At 39.6% G+C, this 26,261-nt stretch overlaps 1 long non-coding RNA gene across 1 annotated transcript in view; it reads left to right on the forward strand.

Moving 5' to 3' along the window:
• Window positions 1-26,261, forward strand: part of LOC140909995 (uncharacterized) — a 194,950-nt gene that overhangs the window by 16,981 nt on the left and 151,708 nt on the right. Inside the window, exons 2-3 of the long non-coding RNA XR_012158400.1 lie at window positions 10,750-10,791; window positions 14,530-14,554. This is a non-coding gene — a long non-coding RNA (uncharacterized lncRNA). The remainder of the gene's footprint in view (window positions 1-10,749; window positions 10,792-14,529; window positions 14,555-26,261) is intronic.

The following is a 26,261-nucleotide window of genomic DNA, read 5'->3' on the forward strand; positions in this document are numbered from 1 at the left end:
GAGCAGTGCTGAAAGCTATCACCCATCGTTGTAAGATAAACATACAAAATGCAATTGAAATGATTTCTGCCTTATCAGTGGTCTCGTCACTACTTGTGGTTTTTCAATACTGTCAGGCAGTGCAAGTTCTGGAGAACATTAATATTCTAGAGATCCCGAGTAAGAAGCATGAACTTCTGTTCCAGACCAGCAGAGGACTGCCATCTGTGTGTGGGTTCAACCCTGACCAGTGAGAGATTGTGTCACCACTTGTCCTGTAACCCTGACTGTCTTAAAATGCTTTGATGCTGTACCTCTCTCTGGATGCTCTCAGCCTGCTGACAAGCATGCCCTGAGTGTCTCTGTGTTGAGCAGCTCTGGTTCAGCAACTCCAGAAGTCTGCTTGTTACATAACAACCACACTCTGGTCTCTAGTCATGGTTATTACTAGCCAAGTGACTCCGAATTCCCACAAACTGTCTGCCCTGAAATGTCTAGCTCTCTCCTGGACCATTTGGGGGAGTAATAAGGTCATGGCTCCTTTAAAGATACTAAAGCACAGCTTATTACTGTAACTGGAGTTAACAATCACTTCAATTCAAACACAGCACTGGCTTGGGTTCCCTAGAACAACAGTGGGATCAATGGCTCCATTTATAGCAGTATAATTCAGTGGGAATAATGTCCAGCTTGTCCTTGAAGGTGTTCCAGAGATTGGAACTTTACCCTAGCATCATTCATCCTGTCAGTGCATTCCATGTTTGTGTCTATGAATCTGCCCCTGTGGTCAACCAGGGACTGCATAACAATGGAGTAGTACCCTTTGTGGTTCACATACTCATGTGATCCTTGCAGCAGGCAACAATCCCATCAATGCAGTTTGCAAAGCCCATTCCCTCAAAGCCAGCAATTGTTTCAGGAACATTTCTAGTGCCCGTCACCTTTGGGTACCTCACAGTCCTAATTGCCTCACAATCCTCCACCACAACAACCTCAACAGTAGCAATCTGGGGTAGCCAGGTTCCAGATGTCTATAGCGACCCATTTCTGGACTAGCATAGCCTCCCTCACGTAGGTGGCCTGAGGCAGGAGGGTAGGAGCAAGCTGATCACAAACCTCCAGGAATGTCTGCTGCTTCATGGGAAAGATCTAGATCCTCTGTTGGTCGTCCCAGGTCCACATGATGATGTGGTCCCAGCAGTCTGTGCTTGGGGCCCTGCTCCAGAAGTGCTAGCGTACATAGGGAGGGGGAGGAGCCTGAGGCTAAGCCATCAGACAAGAGCAACATCAACTTGGTCACAGCTGGCACATCAGTATCCCTCTCTTAGATAGGACCTTTTGCAGCTCAAAAATTGCTTCAGAAATATCCACGAGCATCTTGCAGATGCTCTGCTTATGTCCCAAAATAGGACTGAGAGCATGAGGTGAAGAAATTATTCCACTGTGTTGGGATCCATGTTGATGGTGCCAAGTGTTGGGAGTGTGCAGTCACAAAATGACTCAGCTGGATGTGTTGTTGGACTAAAACCACCCAAAGCCTTTCTGATCAACTCCTGCAGCATGGACGGACAAGTTCGCCCACAACCCACCATGAGCCAAACCCTACAGTGGTTTCAGCTGGAGAGGGTGCTAGGAATCCTGGGATACAATGGTGCATGCCCACAGAGGTTGATGTGCTGTCTCAGATCTGCACAGTGCAGTATTGCTGTGCCCACACAGTTATGAGGACTGGGTTCTCATGCAGTGTGGATGCTCAAGAGCAGGCCTGCAAACACCTAGTCTACAAACACTAGTCACACAGAGCAGGGCTTAGTGTGTTGTGTAGACATACTCTTAGAGCTTTCCCCCTTCCTCCTACCCTCTTCCGCACAGTTTAACACAGCTCAACCATAGCTGGGGATCTCGCTTTCTGTACTTTACTTTTTCCTCACTGCATTAAACCTTTCTGGAATCATTATTTCTAATTAAAAGGCAGATCTTTCAAAATACAGTGATATAGAAGACAGTTGGTTAACATATTCACTCATGTACCCTCTTTTCTTAAAGAAATAATGCATTTCTGAAGTTTATCTAAAAGTAAACCTAACTGCATCATGCTTTCTGCCAGCTGGCACTGCACTTTATCTTCACAATGATGGTACTTTGGATGATGTAGTTAATGTAACACATTATCAAAGTACTGTCTCCCTGGTGACAGATTGCTGTAATGTACCATCAAAGCCCCATCACTTTGATGATGTAGTATACCACCAATGTGTTTTTGCTAACTAACAATGAACATTCATTAGAGTAGATATAACTGCTGTTTATGAACCACTCACAAATGCAGATGATGAACAGTTATTGCTTATCTAGTTTTTATTTGGAAAGCTCACCAAAATACATTGGATCATCTACAGCTTTTTAAATTTACTATTCTATTTACTATTCAATGTACTATTCAAGTTTGATCACATGATAATTCAAATACCTTCTCCTCCCACACTTTTTAAAATGGAATAGGCCTCTGTAAATTTTTCTTAGTCCTAGAGCCAGCCTAAACATACTGTATCTAAAGCATCACTCAGACTTTTCAACACTGTGGTCTCTGTTTTGTATGCTAATGAGAAAGTTGTCTCTCTCTCCTGTACTTTCCTTAAAAGTTAATATATTTCATCTTTTATATTTTCTCCTGAGTTCTTATAGGAGTTATAGCTGGATAATTGCTGCTTTTTAGGGATAATGTGGTAGAAGATGTAATCAAATGAATGGATTATGTTTCATTTATTGTCTACACTGAGGCACAGTATGAATATGGATAGTTTCACTTTCCTTGATGAGCAGTTTGACCAATGTTGTTTTGTAGTCAATAGTTAAAATAAGAAGAATTAGGGTATTTGTAAAACACAATGGACCATGTGTTCTTCTCTTGGACACTGATATTTCTGTGGGGAAGCAAAGGAAAACAGTTTTGAAAAATTTTAACGAGTGGCTAGACCATGCAGCATGATGATTAAATAAAGCGTTGTGGGGGCGGGAAACTATAGAACAAACCTGCCAATTTATGACAAGGGATCATGATATGCTCTGTGAAAAAGCTACCTGCATATTGGGTGCGCACTGTTACCTGAGCATTACAACTGCAAAACCTACTGAAATAATCCAGAAGAGGAAGAAGCTGTCCTACAGCATAACAAATCTGCCTATGGGTTTCTGAGTGAGGTTTAAGGGATTGGTTTTGACCTAAAAAGCTCTAAATGGCTTATAATTTACCAGATAAGAGAGTGCTTCTCGCCTCATGCTACACAATGAAGTCATTCAAGATGAAGGTGGGATGTTCTCTTTGAGGGTCCCATGGCTTTAGAATTCTTTCTCCATATGGTTTCAAATACTCAATTTCTGATGGCCTCCAGGTCACACTACAAAGCTTGTTTTTTTCACCAAGGAATTTGAAAATGGAGAGAGAGAGGCAGGAGACTAGTGTAAGGATGGGGAATTGTTGGAGGAGGAAGAGTTCTTAAATTGCCTGGCTTATTTGGTGGTAGGTTAAAATTAAGTGTACTGCCATGCTTAGACTATTATTTGTGATGTTTTAAAAAGTTATATCAAGGGTGCTTAAACAATATGGGTAGGCACTGTTTATTAGCATGTATATAATTCTAAATAATCAGGAAATAAAATAAAAGGATACCTATCCATCTTCACATTGAAGCATCAAAAAAATTTTTTTTCCCCTCATACAGGTCACACAAGTCAATATTTTCCTTTTCTAGAAAGGTTCTTCCATATATTCTCTTAATTTAGAAAAGTTTCTTATTTTGTTTTAGATTTTTAGAGTGTAGCTTGAGCAGTTATGGTATATGTGAGTTACTCCAAGCATATGCTTTTAGAGCCAAATCCTTATTCCAGCTATGGGCTGGGACAAGGTGAAGCCTGAGGATTTCTACAGAGCTGGTGGGGCAAAAAGAATGATCCATCTAGCCCTGGAATGGCAGCAAAGAATGTCCGCTCCTTTCCTGGATTGTTTGTCTAACAACATTAAAGTGATTGTGACTGGTTCTGAAAACCTCATCCATCATCCCTCAGTGATCTATATAAAATGTTCAACAAATACATTGTGAAACAACTGCCACACTCAGAACTCTGTTTACCTTGAAACACTTGGCTCTGTAGTACTATTATTGGACATTAGACTTTCCGACTTAAGAACCATAGTTAAGTTATATAAGGACCTGGCTTGAGTAATTCTTTGGCTCTTAACTATACACTGTCCCAGATAGTGAGATTATGACCTGTAACTAATTTCTCTATATCTGCTCTCTCCCTCCAAGGACTTGTTAAATCTTTTTTATTAGAGCTATTAAATTCTCTGACACCTGAACGATTTAATCTACCCTGAGATGGTGTCAGCCTTTTGTGGTAATAGCAACAGAAGGTTCCAACTGCTGGTGACTGGTGCTCTCTGTTTTTCAGTCTTTGAAAACTGTGTTCCAGTCTTACATTTCACTTGTAATTTTCCTGGTGAATACTGAGGACAAGCACTAAATTAGAAACAAGACACAAGAAAAACTGTAATTTCACTATCTCTTCGTGGTCCCTCAGTGATCTCTTCCACTCTGAGTATTAATATAATCCTTTAATTGCTTCTATTCACTTCCAGAAGAATCCTCTACTTATTTTCAGTATAACTTTCCCAATAAGATTTTAGAGCATTTGTGATTGGCTTCATCATCTTCTTTGTCTCTTTAATGTTTTGTACTATCATTTCTGTCATAGTTTCTTTTTTGTACTATAAGCATATTCTGTGTCTCAATAGGATTGCAGCAGTTCCTATATCTAAGTAGTCATACATATTTTATTGCTTTTTTAAATAGTACAAATGGATCCTGAATCAGAGCATGTATTTTCCTCTAACTCCTTTAGTTCTCTTCCAGATCCATACCTGTTACTTCATTATCTTAATCAAACCCTTTCATCAATATCTTGTCCATATTTTCTCTCCCAAACTCTGATGGATCTCAACTTTCCCTTGCAAAAATTGACACGGATATAGTCTATATGCTTGCATATTTCCTCCAACTTACAATTGCTAGAAAATTAAAGATAGTCAGACAATATAAATGCATCAACTTCAAGTAGTACCACAACAGAGAACATCTCATGGAACAGTAATCTGCAAGCCAGTGAAATACTTGGGTTATTTAACCAGAATTACATTTGAGAAAATAGTCAATCCTTACAGCTTCTGAGAGGATTATACAATTTAACCTAGACCTCTGGAATAGGAAAACAAATGGTCACTTTGTTTGATCACTATTGTTCTAAGATAGATGCTATGAGGTAGTAGAAGATGAAACACAAATTACTGCAAATAGCTTCATAATAGAGCTGATGGAGTTGAGAAGCGTGTTGAATTTTGAGGGTAAACCTCAAAATTTTATATGGTCATTTTGGCAAGCATTCAAAAGTTAAGATATACCTTCAAACCTCAACAGGCTATTAATTTCATATCAGGATTTATGGTGAAACCTCCAGAATGCAGAAAGGATATACTGCAAGAAATGCCTCTGGCAGATAAAGTAGAGTTCCTCTTTTTAGTGAAGCCAGGAAGGTCAAGGGAAAAAGCTTGTTGAAACTACACAAAAAGTTTGTGTACAATGTTACTTTTTAAGGGCAGATTTTCATTTCACATGAACTTTGTTCACATTCCTCATTTTTGATGCACTATGTTAAATGGAAGGGCCCAATTTTTAAATCAAGATTGGATGTTTTTCTAAAAGATCTGCTCTAGGAATTATTTTGGGGAAGTTCTATGGCCTGTGTTATACAGGAGGTCGGACTAGATTATCATAATGGACCCTGCTGGCCTTGGAATCTATGAATTTGAATAGCTGCTTCACCTATATGTTGAGTACCTTCAGAATCAGGGCCTAGGAGAGCAAAGTAGTGTCTCTGAATTCACAATGAATTTATCCCTAGTGGGACAAATTGCAAAGATTTTTGCAGCATCCCAAACAGAAAAAAAAAACCCAAGGGGAGGGGGCACAAAGCCATCTTTAAGGTTTTCCTTTCACTTGGGAAAAGTTTGTAAATCGCACTACATAGGAGGATCATTGCTTACACTTAATTAAATTGGCATAATGAGTAATAATTTTTCCCCTCATAATCATCACAATGATGCAACTTCCATTGGCTCTACTCACCACATACCAACTCAATTGTCCAGTTACAGCAAAGTATTAATCCAACAGAACACATAGTTATAGAAAGGCTACCTTAAACAGATAGAACTTCTGAATGATTAAAATTCATCATATCTTTTTTTTTCCTTTTATCATCATGCTCTTTCTCCAAAGATATAGCAATTGCACTGGAAAAATGTAAGAATTGTAATACTTGTTATAGCTGGTAAGTTATCAATCAAATTAAAAATTAATGCACCTCAGCCATGTTTGCATCAATTTTGTGTTTGATTTCCAAGAACAACTGAATGATTCAGCTTGACAAGGAGCTTGTGGAAAGCAAATTTTAAGGTTGTGTATTTTAGCAAACTTTAAACAGATTCAAGGCCAGAAGAGAACATTGTGATCATCTAGTTTGACCTCCTGTGTAATACAGACCACATAACTTCCCCTAATAATTCCTTTTGAACTAGAGCATATATTTAAAAAAAAATCCAATCTTGATTTAAAAATTGCCAGTGATGGAAAATCCAGCAGGAGCCTCAGTAAGTTGTACCAATGATTAATTACCATCACCGTTACTAATGTATGTCTTATACATATGATTATTCTTCCTAGATGTGGGATGGGAGTTGGGACACAGCTTGACAGAGCAGGGAGGCAGAGATCCCAAATGCCTTGCTAGCACTCTGGCACAGAAGAAATTGACTCAAATAAGTATGTGAGTTCATCCTTCACAAGTAGGACGTGTAAGAACAGCACACATGATTACTATGAAGAGCAACCTTCTTATTGCAACAGGTGCCTCCCCTAAAGTTGGCAGCAGGCACCCCCGTTTCCCAAAAGAACACCCCAACAGATTTCCATTTCTTTTCCCTCAACCTCTCTCTCTAACCAAATCCACCTGGAGCCCAGCTGTTGGGGTTGGGGAAGCCCATTACATAATTAATTGCAAATTGAAATATAATTGGGGATATTGATTGTCCAAAGCTGAACTCTTGACTGGCTCTTTTGGATGATGTCCCAACTCTGCACCAACTTGCAGTGGTGCACAGTTGGGACCTCAAACAAATAGTAGCCAAATAAGGTATTGGTTTGCACCCTACACAATCATTTATTTCACTGCAGAACTGCATCCTTACACACACCATGTTTAATGGGCAAAGGGATGCAAATTATTAAACCTACGGTGGAATCTAGCTAGGTGCTGATAGCTACGCCAGTTTGCATTTGTACATTTGTTTTTAGGTGGTTCCTGTAGTCTTGGGTCCGGGATGCTCAGAGGGTGGGGAGAGAGAAGAAAAGGAAGAATCTGAGCTCTATGAAAAAGTGAATAAATCTCATCTTTGCTTTTATTAAGCTTTCCAAATCTTCCTCAGAGGGGTTTGGGTACAAAACAAACTGGCATTGAGCATAAAAGAACCATAGAGAAACACAAATCTAACTTATCCAAGTGCCTCATGATTCCTGCTACTGTGACCTGCTGTTGCTGCTCCCAGGGAAACTCTAGACGCCTAGAGCCTGCTGTTGTTTGCAACTGCAGCTAGCGGAGAAGAGAAATTTAAAGGGGCAGTGTCTATTTTTTCATACTGCTCCTTTTTTCCCCACCAATAGGTACATTCCTCTGCAGTTCTGAGTATCTGAACAGTACCACAAACTTAGTTTGACAGGGCCAGTCAGCCATTTCTGTGACCAGCATTTCTTACAGGCTGATTGTTTTCCACCATTCTTGCTTTATTCACCAGATGTCTCCAGCTTGCTTTCATGTTCAAAAGATCTATTTGGCTTTAAGATAAACTCGATAAGTTTATGGAGGAGATGGTATGATGGGATAACATGGTTTTGGTAATTAAATATTCATGGTAAATAGGCCCAATGGCCTGTGATGGGATATTAGATGGGGTGGGATCTGAGTTACCAGGAAAGAATTTTCTGTAGTATCTGGCTGATGAATCTTGCCCATATGCTCAGGGTTACCTGATCGCCATATCAGAGGTTAGTAGGTCAGTGGGTGGCAGGTTGGGACTACCTAGTTCTTAAAAGCCCTGTAGACCAGTTTTCAAGATCTGTGGTCTCTGACAAGGAGAGTATGGCCCACAGCATCTTCCTTATGTAGAGGTTATGAAGCTTGTGTGATAACACAGCTGTTCACTGAATATCTTTGATCCTCTTGTTTAATCATATCTTACAAAGACTGGTAAAGTGCCCATTTCCTTTTTATCTAATCAACTAGAGAGAAACATTTGTACCATTTATACATAAAATTAATTTATTGTGACAATGAATTATTGTACGTTAGTCTGGCATCCTACTGCTAGCAGTACTATCAAAGTAGGAGATACTAAAGACATTGATCAACACATTCACATGAGGTCAGACAGATTTTTTCCAAACAATGGAGCTTAACAGAAATTTAGAACTTTATGTTCAAAGACACCTGGATCTGTTTGGTGGTACAAACATATTTCAGATAGTAACAGGGGGGGCTGCCCCAGAGGCCTAAAGACAGCCAGTCATGTTCTCTAATCAGTTGCAGCTGAGATGTTCCCTATAAAGAGCTGCAGGAAAAGCGGGGAGGACCGTCTCCTGCAGCAGTCCCTGGAATAGTGAGATTCCTAGTGAGAAGTTGTGGCAGTTGTGGCTGGATAGAAAGCCCCAGATGGAAGTTTTGTTTTCTTTTTGTGAGTTTGTGATCATTTGGACAATAAATGGAACCTAGAGGGAAGGGCTATAATTCATTTAGGTGTGGCTGATAATTCCTCAGGCTGGTGAGGAAGGTTGCCAGCTTACACAGGTAGTCTGACTGCCTAAACTGCCTTCAAACAAGTGCTTTCCACTGTCTTGAATTATGTTATTTTAAGTAACCATACGCTAAGCTCTCTTTGGGGTGCACAATCCCAACCATGCAACCATATATACATTTGAGAATTCCACTCTTAATGGCTTGACTTCAGGAGATGGATGCTACTCACAGCAATGTAACAACTAAAATTTGTTTTCTCTGTACAAGCTTATTGTGCCAGGTCCTGAGCCAGCACAAAGCAATTAGAAAGCTGCTATATGAGGCAGCCAGGAATTACTGTGACATAGGGGAAGCCATGGGTAATGTAAAAGCCAGTGTAGCTGACTGTACATTACCTATTCTTCCCCTTCCATGTAGAGGTTTTCTGTGAAATAGATTGTTAGGAGTGGCCCATAGGAAGATCCACTATTTCTCATTACTCCATATACATGTGAGCCAGGTTTGGGGGGAAAAAATAGTTTATAACAGCACTGACTCATAATAGTGGTGTGAGAATACTTAAAATGGGAGTTTTCACACACTATCAACTTGAAATTGAGCTCCTCTGAACAAAAATGGGAATGTGACAGGTTTGAAAATTGACCATTTGAAAACTAAACTTTTTATGTGAAAAATAAAAAATTAATTGAATTTGCAGAAAAATTAAGTTGGGGGAGACATGAAGTTGTATTTAGTGGTAAAAATGTATTGTGAAATTTCATGGAAACACTTTTCTCACTTTCAGCTTATTCTATCAAAACACTATGTTAAGGTACAAAGTCAAAATTGTCCAACTCCTAAAGTTTGCAGGGAAAGGGTTCTCTTCTGCAAAGAGAGAAGAGTAGCTATCTTATAAGGTGCAGGAAATAGAGTAAAAGGAAGTAGACTATTGGTTTTGCAAACATACAGACAGAGCATGGTTTTTCTTAGCTGTACACTTGACATGGTTAGCACGAGAACTTTGCACAAAAATGTGTTAGGATGCAGTTTTCAAATCAAAAATAATTTTCACCAGAGTCCTCCTCAGCAAGACCACATTTCAGTTTTTTACCCACAACCATTTTGGCATTAAGCTGGTCAAAAGAAGCTGCTCAGTTGTTTTTATACAGAGAAAATGTTTTTTTTTAAAAATTCATGTTCCTCATATTAAAGAATGATGGAACCTGTTTTGATTAAACTTTAGAGTTTTTTTTTAAAAAAAAACAAAAAAACAAACAAACCTTCAGAAATAATTACCTTTGGGCAGAGACTAACCATGGAAAATTTCAGCCTGAAAGGTGTATACATTTCAGAGAATTCTTTACAACTGAAAATACGTTTTACAGTATTGTTTAAATCAAACACTTTCTCATTGTGTATTATAAGGCATGATGGCTACATAAACTTCCTGTTTATGTTTACTATGAAAGTTTAGCATTTTATTTTTAGCTCTGAGCTACTTTGAATTGTTTGTAGTATCTGGATTTTTGTCTAATATATGTCTGATATATGGATTAGATTTAAAAGGTTGCAAGCATATTAGTTTGCGGAAGCAAATAACTAGAGATATGAAATTCATTATAAGGTAAGTCACTGGTATTAATCAGATCTTCATATTTTAGTCTAGAGTTTCATATGAAGACACCACAAGACAAGATTGCTATCAAAAACAGCTTTTATCAAAAGCAACTGTACAATCATCTTTAAAATGTTAATGCTGTTTCCTTTATGTTATCTATACTTTTCATTAATGCATTATTGTACTGCTTATTATTCACCTTTGCATTGTTCATATACTTGATAATTTCTTATCTTATTTCTCATAGATTTTCTCCTTATGTTTTCCAGATACCTGGGACTTTTAATATCTGGGATTATTGAAATGCACTGGTGAGCAGTTTTCCCATATTACATATTCAAGAATGTGTGAAACAGTTTTTAGTGATAATCTGTGCACTGTATCTAATTAGATTTTCCCCCCTTATGTTGTTATACCAATCCCTTTATCATCTTTTTGCACTATTTCTGTATAGTTTTAATTCTAATATTTTTGTTTCTTTTCAACTTTACTTGTCTAAACTATACTAATTTATATTGGTTTTTCAAAGGTTTTCTATAAACTTTGTGCACTCAGTACTTTTGTATAGGATTTCCTCACTCCAACATAAAATGAGTGCATCACCCTTTGTAGAAAGAGAGCTCCACTTTGCTTCTAATTTATTTTGAAACGAAGTGAAAATTTCTCTCTCATAGACTTTAAGGCCAGAAGGAACCATCATGATCATCTGGTCTGACCTCTTAGGCCATAAAACCTCCCTCACCCACTCCTGTAGAGATCCATAATCTCTGGCTGAGTTACTGTAGTTTTCAAATCTTGATTTAAAGACTTCAAGTTACTGAGAATCTACCTTTTACTCTCATTCAAATCAGCAGATGCCCCATGCTGCTGAGGAAGGCAAAGCCACCCCCGAACCTCTGCCAATCTGACCTGGGTGGAAATTCCTTCCTGGTCCTGAATATGGTGATCAGTTAGACACTTAGCATGTGAGTGAGACTACCAGCCAGACATCTGTGAAAAAAAATTCTCTGTAGTAACTCTGAGCCCTCCCCATCTAGTGTCCCATCTCTGGCTGCTGGAGATATTTGCTAATAGCAGCAGTGGATGGGTTATATGCCATTGTAGATAAGCTCGCCATACCATCCCCTCCATACATTTATCAAGATCAGTCTTGAAACAAGTTAAGTTTTTTGCTTCCACTGTTCTGCTTGAAAGACTGTTCCAGAACTTTATTCCTCTGCTGGTTAAAAACCTTCATCTAATTTCAAGCCAAAATTTGTTGGACGATTTACATCCATTTGTTCTTGTGCCAGCATTGGCCCTTAATTTAAAGAACTCTTCTCCCTCCCTTGTGTTTACCCTATCTTTGGTTTCTAAACTGTTACTGTGTGAATATCAACCTATCTGTCTGAGTTGGGACCACATATGTCCTCCTTTGTGTGCTGTTGGGTCAGCCATGAGCAGGTGTGTAGTGTGGTGGCCAGAGAGGTGCTTTCTATTTGTGCTTTCTGATTTAGTCATTCATGAAGCACACCTATTTTAGAGTGACCTTGTTGTGATGTCCCTCTGAAATCACCCTGAACGTTTTTTAAAAAATCCTGGAAGAGACCCAGCTCCTAATCAAAACCTAGCCCTTTTTTGAGTAGTATACAGCACTCAGGGGACTTGAGCAAGATGAAGGGCTTGTCTACATCACAAGTTGCTGTGCTGCAAGCCAGTGAGTGAATCTACGGCACATCAGCTTGCTGCAAAGTAATGATACTGCTACAGCACAGTGCAAGTCCCAGAGTATGGTTTATTGTACTATTACTTGAAGGCACAGTAAGCCAAGTTGCACATCAGGACTTTCACTGTACCATAGCAGTGTCCACGTGAGATGTTACAACAGAGCAAGCTGGTGTGCAGTAGATTCACACCCTGGCTTTCCATGGACTAACTTGGCATATGGACAACCCCCCCCCCCCCACAGTATTGAAAATGCCTTTAATGCCCAGACAGGCCACCCTACAAACCAACCCTTTTACTCACTCAGACTGTGAATTTAAACACATATACATACCATATTTGGCCTGAGTTCCTCTGTGTTGCTATGTTTACTGAATAAGGGATTCCTTTAAAAATGCTTTCTGTAACAATTTCATTTAATCTGCCTAAAGAAAATCTCAACACAAGACCAAACATAAAGAGTAAAGTATTAATTAAGGTTAGCAAAAGGTAGCCTTTCAATGCTGCAGTGTTTCCACTAGGTTGGTCTGCATTAATGCAGAGTCGATATGCTCTGCTGATTCAGTGCTATGTCAGAGCACTCCTATATGTTCTCCCTGGGATCTAATCTGAAGTGAAATTTACAACTATTTTGTGTCTACTAATTTTAGACAGCATGTACATTCCAAAGACCTATAGTAAAGTATAGTCTGTTGATGTTTAAATATAACCATCCAGAGTACATGTAGGTGAGGAGAGTTTGGGGGAGAGAAAAAGAAGGGAAAATGAAATAGGGAGGAATGAAGGAAGGAATTAAAAAAAACAAAACAAAAAAAACCACACACACACACTTACCCACTATGCAAGAGCAGAAAGTGCAGGCAGGGAGAGGAAGCTACTGGCATTCCAGGGATATAAAAATTAGTGGCTAAAATGTCAATGAGAGACTGTAAGTGAAAACAACAACAAATGAACATTCAAAATAATGCAAAAGCATCCATAGACATTGACCATTAATTCAAAATAGTAATTAGTGACCAGTCACCACAACTGAATTATTTGAGCATAAGCTTTCGTGAGCTACAGCACACTTCATAAAGTGAGCTGTAGCTCACGAAAGCTTATGCTCAAATAAATGTGTTTGTCTCTAAGGTGCCACAAGTACTCCTTTTCTTTTTGTGGATACAGACTAACATGGCTCCTACTCTGAAACACAACTGAATTGTTCCTGTTTAAAAGGGGCAATAAACTAACATTGATAAATCAGTTTTGGAAGTGCTAAAAAATTCCTCAACCCTTCCCACCCCCCCCCCAAAAAAAATCTAAAGATTTTGTGAAATTCAAAGCCTTGTTAAGGTTTTCTGAATCCCTAATTTCAGCATGAAATAGAATTTAATACATTAAATTGAGAGCTGCTTATTTGCCATGGTAATGTGCACTTACAAACAGCTGGCTTGGGTAACGATTAACTATAGAAAGATGCAGTCACTCATTTTCTGATTTTAAAATTGACTTTTACTTCCTTATGTTGGAAGGAAAAATATTTTGACGTGAATGTCTTACAAGGGAAGCACGGTAATAAAATAAAAGGAGTACTAGTGCCACAAGTCCTCCTTTTCTTTTTGCGAATACAGACCAACACGGCTGCTACTCTGAAACAAGTAATAAAAGATGTCCTATAAATGCAGACACTAGATGTCAGTACCTGGGAATTGATTAACAGATTCATAGATTCTAAGGCCAGGAGGGACCATTTTGATCACCTGGTCTGACCTCCTGTATAACACAGGTCATAGAACTTCCTCCAAATAAATTCCTATAACAGATCTTGTAGAAAAACCATTTAATTTTGATTTAAAAATTGTCAGTGATAGAGAATCCACCATTAACATTGGTAAATTGTTCCAATGGTTAATTATTCTGTTAAAAAAGTATGACTTATTCAGCCTGAATTTGTGTAGCTTCAACTTCCAGTAATTGGACTGAGTTATACCTTTTTCTGCTAAACTGAAGAGCTTATTATTAAGTATCTGTTCCCCATGTAGATGCTTATAGACTATAGTTAAGTCACCCCTTAAACCTTCTCTTTGTTAAATTAAATATATTGAGCCCCTTGAGCCTATTGTTACAATGCATGCTTATGGCTCTTCTCTGAATGCTCTCCAATTGACCAACATACTTCTTGAAATGTGCACACCAGGAATGGGACATAATATCCCAGAAGCAGTTACATCAATGCCAAATACAGGGGTAAAATAACCTTTCCACTTCTACTTGACTCTGTTTATACATCTGAGTATTGTATTTGTATTTTTGGGAATTTATGTCCAGCAGATTATCTACTACAATCCGCTAATCTTTTTCAGAGTCACTGCTTCCAAGTCCCATCCTGTAAGTATGGCGTATGTTCTTTGTTCCTAGATGTACAGGTTTACAGCTAGCTGTATTAAAATTAAAAACTTGCACCCAGTTTACCAAGAAATCCAGATTACTCTGAATCAGTGATCTGTCCTCTTCATTATTTACTACTCTTCCAGTGTTTGTGTCATCTGCAAACATTATCAGTGATGATTTTAGGTAATTTATCACCACAATCCCTCGGCCACCACATCCCTTGGCCCGCGCCAGTTCCCGCGGCCCCCATTGGCCTGGAGCGGTGAACTGCAGCCAGTGGGAGCCATGATCAGCCGAACCTGTGGACGCGGCAGGTAAACAAACCAGCTCGGACTGCTGGGGGCTTACCCTGGTGGACCGCATGCCAAAAGTTGCCGATCCCTGGTGTAGTGCCAAGAACTTATCCTTGCCGGACCCCACTAGAAACACATCTGCTCCATGATTATTCTCCATTTACAATTACATTTTGAGACCTATGAGTTAGCCAGCTTTTAATCCATTTAATGTGCACCATGTTAACATTATATCTTTTAGTTTTTTAATCAAAATGTCATGTAGCACCACGTCAAATATCTTATAGTAGTCCAAGTATATGACAACACTATTGCCTTTACCAATCAAACTTGTAATCTTATCTAAAGAAGTTAAGTTAGTTTGACAGGATCTATTTGCCATAAAACAGTATTGATTTGCATTAATTAGTTTACTCTTCTTTAATTCTTGATTAATAAAGTCCCTTATAGGTTGCTCCATTATCTTATCTGGGATAAATGCCAGACTGACAGGCCTGTCACTACCTTGATCATCCCATCCCACAAGCTAAAATGAGTCAACAGTGTAACGCTGTTGCAGGAAAATCAAACATCATTCTGGGATGTATTAGCAGGAGTGTTGTAAGCAACACATGAGAAGTAATTCTTCCGCTCTATTCCACGCTGATTAGATGTCAGCTGGAGTATTGTGTCCAGTTCTGGGCGCCACATTTCAGGAAAGATGTGAACAAATTGGAGAAAGTCCAGAGAAGAGCAACAAAAATGATTAAAGGTCTAGAAAACATGACTTATAAGGGAAGATTGAAAAACGTGGTTTGTTTAGTCTGGAAAAGAGAAGACTGAGAGGAGACATAACAGTTTTCAAGTACATAAAAGGTTATTACAAGTAGGAGGGGGAAAAAAATTTTGTTCTTAACCTCTGAGGATAGGATAAGAAGCAATGGGCTTAAATTGCAGCAAGAGAGGTTTAGGCTGGACATTAGGAAAAACTTCCTAACTGTCAGGGTGGTTAAGCACTGGAATAAGTTGCCTAGGGAGGTTGCGGAATCTCCATCATTGGAGATTGAAAAGAGTGGGTTAGATAAAAACCTGTCAGGAATGGTCTAGAGAATACTTAGTCCTGCCATGAGTGCAGGGGACTGGACTAAGTGACTTCTCAATGTCCCTTCTAGTCCTATGATTCTAGACTACATTGTTTTTTTCCCCCAAATACAGAACAAAATATTTATTGAACACTTCTGCCTTTTCTTCATTATTATTGATTATGCCACCTTTAATGGACCAATACCATTGTTAGGAATCTTTTTGTTCCTAATATGCTTAAACTCTCTCGTTGTTTGTAGTGAGGTGCAGCTGGGCCCCTCTTAGCTGAATTCTCAGCTTCTGATTTATATTAATTACTTTCAACTCCTCTTTTCTCCATTTTTACATATTAATTTTGAAATTTGTTTATAGTTGCTGTCACTTCCCATCTAAACCAGGTCAATTTTTTAACCAATACAGCCTTCTCCCTCAGTCATGGGATTATGGATTTTTGGCATCTAGTAAAGTGTTTTTAAACAATTTCCAATTGTTGTTCACATTTTCTGATTCAGTATTTCCTTCTAGCTGATTTGGCTCATAATTGTTTTTAGCTTTGAGAAATTAGCACTTTAAAAGCACCATGTATAAATATCACTGGCCTGGTCTTTATTTTGTCTGCACATTATAAATTGGATCAAGCCATGATCACTTCAAGCTAAATTTCCACGAATTTTTAGTTCTGTGATCAGTTCCTGTTTATCTGTCAAGATGAGTTCTAATATAGAATTCTACCACATTGGATGCAACACTTTTGAGTTAGGAAACAGTCATGTACAATATTTAGAAATTCCAAGGATGTTTTATTACTGGCAGAATGAGGTTTCCAGCATGTTAGAGAGACAAGCTCTCTTACCCACAGAAGTTGGTCCAAGGTCTCTCACCCACCTTGTCTCTCTAATGTCCGAGGACCAACGCAGCTAAAACACTGCATATTTCCAGCATATGTCACCCCATGATCACGCAGCTTTTCTTCCTACACATTACACACTGGTATATATAGAGCTGGTTGTTCTGTTCCCTAGGGTGATTTGGTGATCTGTAGCAGACACCTATTAATACTGCATTTTGGGATTTATCTGTTAAGACATACACTCATAAGCATTCAAGATTCTTTTCTTCTGAGTTAATCAGTGACTTAGAAACACAGAATGCCATTTTTGACTAGAGTACCACTCCCACTTGCCTTCTGTTCACTTGACCTTCCTAAATAGATTATAGCCATTGATTTTAACTTTCCTGTCATTGGAATCATCCCACCAGGTTTCAGTAATACCAACTAGATTGAATTCATGGTCATAAATGAGCATGTTTGTTACCCAGGTTCCTAGCATTGTTGTATGGGCAATTAAAGAGTTTATTTTCTTCAAGGCCTTAGGTTTCTTGGTTAGTTTTGTACTAAACATCTTGATTGTGGTCAGTGCTCATATCTTCACTTTTTTTACCCTCCCTTTTTGTTGAACACACTTCTGACTACTCTAGACAGCCTGTCCCTGAGGCTATTGGTTTCCCTTCTACTGAGGTGAGGCCACCCAAACTATATAGCCCCCCTTCCCACAGAAGATGGACCAAAGTTACACAAAACCTCCACCCAACATCACTTACCTAGCCAGTGGTTCACTTCCAGAATCTTTTGCCTTCTGTCTTCCTTTGTTAGTGGGATTATTTCAGAGACGATCCATTGGACTTTCTTCTTCAGCACACTTTCAAGGAGACAGGAAGAGACAGTAAGTCAAATATTAATGAAGGATATAGCTGTAGAATAGATGCTCATTATAGCTTGGCTATAATAGTGAAATTGTATTATTGTTTGAAGTTTTGAATTTGCATTTGAATATTAATTGCCATATTGTGACCACCCCCCACTTAGTCACAACAACCTGCCAGTGGATTGTGAATAACTGCTCACCAGTTTGACTATAGAGTTCACAATCTGTCTTGGAGTGAAGTACACTTCTTGTTTTGAGCAATGTAGGGCGCTGTACTTGAGGACAAAAGGCTGAACTTAGATGTGTACCTGTGTCTCTTTTTTCATCCACCACTGTTGTGGCTCCTGCTGCTGATTGTCACACTGCTGTTGTCAGTAGTAGTGGGCACAACAGGGCCTGACTGCTCTTCCCCTCTCTCTCCAGTCCTCCCATAGACCCTGGCTGCTGCTTATTTGCAAGCAATACTAGGTATTGTGACCTATGGTGGGAACAGAGTTGGGCTCACAAGATGAGGACCAACCAACATGATGATCTTAGCAGTGTCACTGAGGGGAGATTAATGGATGTCAGGAAGGCCATAAAGGAGGAGTTTGCTGTAATCAGGATGGGCAAGGAGGAAGGCCTGGACAAAATTTTTCAGTGTGAATAAGGGGAAAAAATAACTGGGGGAGGAGGTATACATTGAGGTCAATACCTTCATTAAATGAAGCTAGGATTTCACCTATAGCCTAGAGATGATCTGTAGGAAGGATGGTAAGATTTGGATATGGCCTAGAAGTGTGCAATTGAAGAGAGAACAAGTTAAAGACGACACTCTAAAGACCTAAGACACTAGGAGTATGGTTGTGCTGTCTTTGATTTTCACCTTCCTTCTGTTCATAATTGCATACTTTATTTTTCAATCTTTTCTGTCCCTCCTTCCACCCTATAAAGTAACGTGTGTTGGTGGGGGGAGAACCAAAACAAAAAGCAAAGCAACTATGTGAGACTGTATCAGCAAAAAGAAAAGGAGTAATTGTGGCACCTTAGAGACTAACAAATTTATTTGAGCATAGGCTTTCATGAGCATCTGATGAAGTGAGCTGTAGCTCACGAAAGCTTATGCTCAAATAAATTTGTTAGTCTCTAAAGTGCCACAATTACTCCTTTTCTTTTTATGTGAGACTGAGTGCTCAGCTATCAGTGAGCACTGAAAATCTTCATGTGCAATATAAGAATATCAATCTTGTAAAAAGAAGGATAGCAAGCAGTGAAACTTATTTTCTTACAGCTTTCTTTCTTCAAATTTCCCATCAAGTATTTCAGACAGTTTTCTAAGTTCCCTTTTTCGCTGTACATATTTAGACTGTTTTGGCAAGTTTTAAATAATGGATTCACTTTCCAACAGATTAATGGTGTTAGAATGATTAAAAAAAAGCAACACCCATTGGGCAGCAAGAAAGGAAGAAAAACAGGAAGATGGCACCTTTGCTTTACTAAAATATAGTTGTGTGATAGAGACAGAGCTGATGGTAGTTATATAATCCTTAATCCTGTACTCCTAGCTAATCATTTCTCAGATTTTAAGAAACCTTTGCTTGATATAAAAGAAAAATAGATACTGTGGTGTGAACTATGAATCATATTTATTAGTTGTACTTTTTCTTAATCTTTCAGCTTTGGGACACAAAGTGTATAGTGGCTACAGAAACTTTTACATGTAATAAGAAAATTATTCAGTATAAAAATCCATTAAAAAGAAATGACCTTCTTCAGAACCCGAAGCCATACTTCATTCTCACCTCCTACAAGCCCACTGAGCAATATACTTAACTTGAAGCTCCTCAGGTCAATTTCTTTCTTTAATATTAGCCTGCAGCTATGAACATGTGTTATTACAGAAATGAAGTAATGGAAAACCATCTTGATGTGAAAGCATATTAGAAATCACAAGGGAATTTGCCTGGAGCTGTTGCATAACACTGCAGTGCACAACCAGAATACCAGCAATAATTCAGCTCCTTAAGGCTCACAGATTTACCTGATTTTGGTTCAATCAGCAGTATCTACCTAAACCACTTCAGTTTCTGTTGCTGCTAAGATTTATTACCAAATAATGAGCAACAAAGATGACCATGCATTTACAGATTGTAGTATTCAGAGCTAGATAAACAGTAGAACTAAACTAGGACAATTCTATTTAATGCATTGCCAATTTAATTTGTTATGCCAAGATCAATTTCAAACTCAGAGTTTGAATAACCGAGTTTGAATAACCGATCAAAGCTAATATGCTAATTTGCTTATATATATGTATATAATGTACAGAATCAAATGCACTTTAAGAAGTGCTGCTTGTAGTACTTGATAATCCATTTAGAAGTGTAAATGGATTTTTAAGAGGTTGCAAAACTCTCAACGTGTATTGTATCCAAGATGCTTCAGAAAGTCATTGCATCTTCCTGGATGTACATGCTCAACTTAAATCTTTGTATTTGTTTCTTCCAACTCTGAAAAGAAATCTATTTTAATTGAGATGTTATGGCAAGACACATAAGGGCTAATTTTTTGTCATGGTAAATTGTATAGAAAGTCAATTTGGTCAGAGGAAAAAGTAGAAGTGGTGATCTTAGCGTTTAAAAACAAACAAAAAGTCCACAGTCCCAGGTCACATACTTTTAATCAAAATGTCATTTAAGAGCTATAAAATGTAATTTAAAATAACTAATAGTTTACAAGAAGATTTCATTAATTTGTTGGCAAATTAATTTCCCAGGATTCTATTAATTATAACAAATATATCAAAAAATTAAACATGCCGATGATTGGAGCTCCTAGGTGCCATGATAATGTACATGAATAACCACCTTGTATATGAAATATAAAAGACAACTCCACAGAATTGTAGGTAATTATTTTACACTGTATATTCTCATCCAGTGCTCTTGCCATGCCTAGAAGAATTCCATGTCGAATTAGATATATGCAAATACTATACATAATTTGATTTATTCTGAGAAAATGACACATTTTAGTTGTCTATAGAATGGAAAACATAAGTACAGTTAGACATGTTTAACAAACTTGTCAGAGAAGACACAGTGAAACCAGCCATGCACTGATAACTCATTGGAAAGCCAATGTTTCTCATGATGTCCTTGACATGACAAGCATGACAGACTAAGCCAAGGCAAGGTCCTTCATAGGTTACAGCAATAACTGCTAAAATCATTAGATAAAGGAAGTTGTGCTAACCTCTTATGGATTTTGTCAAGCTATGACAATAGATGTATGTTCTCTGCCAAAATAGTATCAACCCTCAGATCTAATATTAAACAAATACATGCAACATTAAAATTGCACAGTTTAAACCAGACAATGTCAGGAAATTCAAAAATTAAGGGCCAAACTAATCTCTGGTGTAATTCCACTGAAATGAACAGGGTTATACCATGGATATATATGGCACATTCTTTCAACAATAGCAAACATTTGGCCATCCCATTCCTGCTCATCCTTTGACCTAGCACTCTCGCATGCATCCAACATTCTAAATCTGCAGTATGTAGGATCAAGCCCCTGATAGATTAAGGGTCTAATCTTGAACCATTGATATCAATGGGATTTTTAACATTTACTTCAGTGGGCACAGGATCCAGCCCAAGTGATTACAGAAATTACACCAATGTCTCCAAGAAGTCAGCCAATGACTATACATAGAAAAACAAATCATGCATGAGGGAGAAAACATGGGTGATGCAGATAGGAGGGTCCAGATTAAGAGGTGGCATTTGGGCAAACCTAAAACTAGATAAGCAGAGAGATGGCACATGAGATTCCTCTTCAAAATCAGTTTATGGAACTGATCTACTGTAACTATGAAAAAAGTCTCTGTGACCTGTGAAGACTGAGCCTGACAGAAGATATCACAGATTTTTAAAGCTATAGTATGTAAATCAAGAGTTGGAAGTTGTGACTAGAGATCTGTGAATATTTCATACTCAAGCAGACTCTTGGCCTTTATCCAGTTCTAATTCTGTATGAATCATTTTGCAATAGCAAAATGTAATTGTTGGTGAACCATTGCAGTCTGACTTGAAATAGCCAGTTTCCCCCTAATTAGAACTCTGAGTCCTGGTCCCAGGGGCAGGCAGGGAGAAAAAAAACCATTAGGAGGCCAAGGGATCTTGGGTCTGTGGTCCTATTTTAAGTATCCTGTAGTTTCCCAGCTTCTTGGAAGACAACACTCCTTAAAACCATAAATCCCAAATATGCTTCACTTACATTAATAGCAAAAATTCTATTGACTTCAATGGGAGCAGGTCTGAAAAATAAATTCTCCTAATCAGTAAAGCACTTAAGCAGATACTTAACTTTAAGCACATGCTTTAGTCTATATTTATTGAGCACTGTCAAGGTTCCTTCCCCACTCTGAACTCTAGTGTACAAATGTGGGGACCTGCATGAAAACCTCCTAAGCTTACTTTCACCAGCTTAGGTTAAAACTTCCCCAAGGTACAAATTAATTTTATCCTTTGACCCTGGATCCACTGCCACCACCAAACTTTAACTGGGTTTACTGGGAAACGTAGTTTGGACACGTCTTTCCCCCAAAAATCCTCCCAACCCTTGCACCCCACTTCCTGGGGAAGGTTTGGTAAAAATCCTCACCAATTTGCAGAGGTCACCGCAGACCCAAACCCTTGGATCTGAGAACAATGAAAAAGCATTCAGTTTTCTTACAAGACGACTTTTAATAGAAGTAAAGGAATCACCTCTGTAAAATCAGGATGGTAGATACCTGTCAAATATAAAGGGAAGGGTAAACCCCTTTAAAATCCCTCCTGGCCAGAGGAAAACTCCTCTCACCTGTAAAGGGTTCACAAGCTAAAGGTAACCTCGCTGGCACCTAACCAAAATGACCAATGAGGAGAAAAGATACTTTCAAAAGCTGGGAGGAGGGAGAGAAACAAAGGGTCTCTGTCTGTCTATATGCTGCTTTTGCCGGGGATAGACCAGGAATGGAGTCTTAGAACTTTTAGTAAGTAATCTAGCTAGGTATGTGTTTAGATTATGATTTCTTTAAATGGCTGAGAAAAGAACTGTGCTGAATAGAATGACTATTCCTGTCTGTGTACCTTTTTTGTAACTTAAGGTTTTGCCTAGAGGGTTTCTCTATGTTTTGAATCTAATTACCCTGTAAGTTATTTACCATCCTGATTTTACAGAGGGGATTTCTTTACTTCTATTTACTCCTTTTCTATTAAAAGTCTTCTTGTAAGAAAACTGAATGCTCTTTCATTGTTCTCAGATCCAAGGGTTTGGGTCTGTGGTCACCTATGCAAATTGGTGAGGCTTTTTACCAAACCTTGTCCAGGAAGTGGGGTGTAAGGTTTTGGGAAGTATTTTGGGGGAAAAGAAGTTTCCAAACAGCTCTTCCCCAGTAACCAGTATTTGTTTGGTGGTGGTAGCGGCCAATCCAAGGACAAAGGGTGGAATATTTTGTACCTTGGGGAAGTTTTTGACCTAAGCTGGTAAAGATAAGCTTAGGAGGTTTTCATGCAGGTCCCCACATGTGTACCCTGTACCATCCCCAGCGTTCAGAGTGGGGGAGGAACCTTGACAATACCTTACGGGTAATTAGATTCAAAACATAGAGCCCTGCCCCCTGGGACTTCTGCCCCATCCAACCCCCCTGCATTCCTTGATGCCCCCTCCCAGGACCCCTGCCCCAACCATCCCCCTCCCCTGACTGCCCCCAGAACCGGGCAGAAGGGTCTCGTGGGCCACCGTAGTGGGTGCCCACCCCACCCCTAAGAGTGAGAGGCACTTTCCGGGGGGGCGAGGTGGGGAGTCCCGGCAGTGCTTACCTGGGGTAGCTCCCAGGAAGCATCTGGCAGTTCTCTCTGGCTCCTAGGCACAGGGGAGCAGCTGCTCCCCCACTGATCACATGAAAAGTGGTGCCTTAGGTGCCGACTCCCTGGGTGCTCCGGGGCTAGAGCACCCACAGGGAAAATTGGTGGGTGCAGAGCACCCATAGGCAGCTCCCCACGCCCTGCCCGAGCTCACCTCTGCTCCGCCTCCTCCCCTGAACCCACTGCCCCACTCTGCTTCTCCGCTCCCCCCCCAGCTTCCCGCGAATCAGCTGTCCAGTGGGAAGCTGGGGAGGGCAGAGAAGCAGGCCACGGCTTCCCGCTCAGGCCGAGGGTGGCGGAGGTGAGCTGGGGCAGGGAGCGGTTCCCCTGCGCGCCCCCCCTGGGTTACCTGCTGCGGCACAGGTTGCCCTCCTCACCCCAGCTCACCTCCGCCTCCCTGGGCCTGAGCAGGAAGCCACCGCTTGCTTCTCAGCCTACCCCGGCTTCCCACGTGAACAGCTGATTCACGGGAAGCCTGGGGTGGGGTGGAGAAGCACAGCGGGGCGGCACATTCAGGGGACGAGGCGGAGGCGAGCTGGGGCCGGGGGTGGGGTGGGGAGCTGCCGGTGTGGGCTCTGCACCCACCAAATTTTCCCCTTAGGTGCTCCAGGGCTGGAGCACCCGTGGAGTCGGCGCCTAAGGCACCACTTTTGGCCAGTTAAATTTAGAAGCCCTTTTAGAACCGGTTGTCCCTCGGAGAACAACCGGTTCCAAAAGGGCTTCTAAATTTAAAAACCAGTTCTAGCGAACTGGTGCAAACCGCACAAGCTGAGTGTCTATTTACCTAGGGTCTTGGTCTTCTAACCAGCCACAGCACTTCTCCAAACTCTCCTCTATTTCAACTCCTCCAAACTGCACTCTGCTCCAACTCCTTTTCCTGGCTGATTGAAGCAGGGGGTTTTTATCAGGTGACTAGTTTCAGGTGCTCTAATTGGCTTCAGGTGCTTTTAATTAATCTATAGAAACCTTTCTTCCCTCTACAGGGAATAAGGCTTCTCCTCATCCTGGGACTTACATATCTCTCCTATATCACTCTCCTGCTGCCTTCTGGCCATGCTGTATCACAAAGGTCATTTTGTTTAACCTACAATATTATATATTTTCTTGGACTAAAGAAGAAAAGCTATTTTCTCTCAGCGTGAACCCCAAACTGATTTGGGTGGGGGTGAAGAAATGGATTGTTTTTCTATGAACTGTAATCCCTTGTTTCAGTGTTATTCAAAAATTTATATATAGAAAAGAATGCTATGGTGTGCCATGAAATTATTATGACAAGTAAAATTGCAATACCAATAGGTTTTGGAAAATATATTTATTTTCCATTTCAGAGTTATGTGAACATGGTGTATAGAATTTTACATTATTTTTTACTATGTAATCAATGAACTATTTTAATTCAGGGATTTGATACTTCCCTTCTTGTTCACAGCAAGATTACCTCTAATTAGTCAGTCTAATTTGCCTAAAGGTTTAAGCAAAGACTTTACAGTTTTTATTGTGTACTTCTTTTTGCCAAGTCACAGATGTTGTATTCTTCTTCCCTTATCTTAATGTTTTATGAGTATGAGCAGGAACACTGAAAAATCACAAGAAGATAGTGAAATTTCAGGGAATTTTCAACTTGTGATGAAAACATGAAAAGGGCTAGAGGTCCTGAGTCACAAAGTGGGAAAAAAGATTGGGATTGAGAAAGTGCAGGGGGTGGGTTTTTTTGAGGTGTGCTTTGCTTTAGACTCATAGTCATCTCTAGATTAGATCTCTCTCACAGGGTGGACAATGGATTTCCTACCAAACTGTCTTTTTAGGCCCCGTTCTTCATTTCTTATGCACATAGAGCTCCTGTTGACTTATAAATGAGTTCTAATGCCTTGTTGTGTCAGATGAACCATTTAGGTTCTTGGGGTTTTTTTTGAACACTATACAAAATTTAAAAAAAGCATCTTTGCAGTGGTTTCTACAAATAAACATTTCTCAATACACTGTCAGATCTTATTACACAAATAACCCTACCCCCACAATGCTCTCGCTAACCAGTCTCCTCTTCCATCTGGCTCCCCTTCCTGCAGTTGTTTTCTTGGAGAAGACCCAACAGCCTGATTTATCTGCCCTCAAGGTGATGTCACAGGATTTCTGTGACATATGGTTTCTTCAGGATATGTCTACCACCCTGTCAAGGTTCCTTCCCCACTCTGAACTCTAGGGTACAGATGTGGGGACCGCATGAAAACCTCCTAAGCTTACTTTTAGCAGCTTAGGTTAAAACTTCCCCAAGGTACAAACTATTTTACCTTTTGCCCTTGGACTTTCGCTGCCACCCCCAAACGTCTAACCGGTATATTACTAGGAAAGAGTCCATTTGGAAACGTCTTTACCCACAAAATCCTCCCAAACATTACACCCCCCTTTCTGGGAAGGTTTGGTAAAAATCCTCACCAATTCGCATAGGTGACCACAGACCCAAACCCTTCGATCTTAAGAACAAAGAAAAAACATTGTTTCTTAAAAGAAGCATTTTAATAGAAGAAAAAGTAAAAAGGATCACCTCTGTAAAATCAGGATGGTAAATACCTTACAGGGTAATTAGATTCAAAACATAGAGAATCCCTCTAGGCAAAACCTTAAGTTACAAAAAGACACAAAAAGCAGGCCAGATAGGGTGAAACGCTCTAGGGGAAAACAGAGTTAATAAGACACATGCACCTCTAAATATACTACCAAGTATATAAAGACTAACAATATTTTCCACATC

This window comes from Lepidochelys kempii, chromosome 4, assembly GCF_965140265.1.
Source record: "Lepidochelys kempii isolate rLepKem1 chromosome 4, rLepKem1.hap2, whole genome shotgun sequence".
In the NCBI taxonomy this organism is placed as follows: domain Eukaryota; kingdom Metazoa; phylum Chordata; order Testudines; family Cheloniidae; genus Lepidochelys; species Lepidochelys kempii.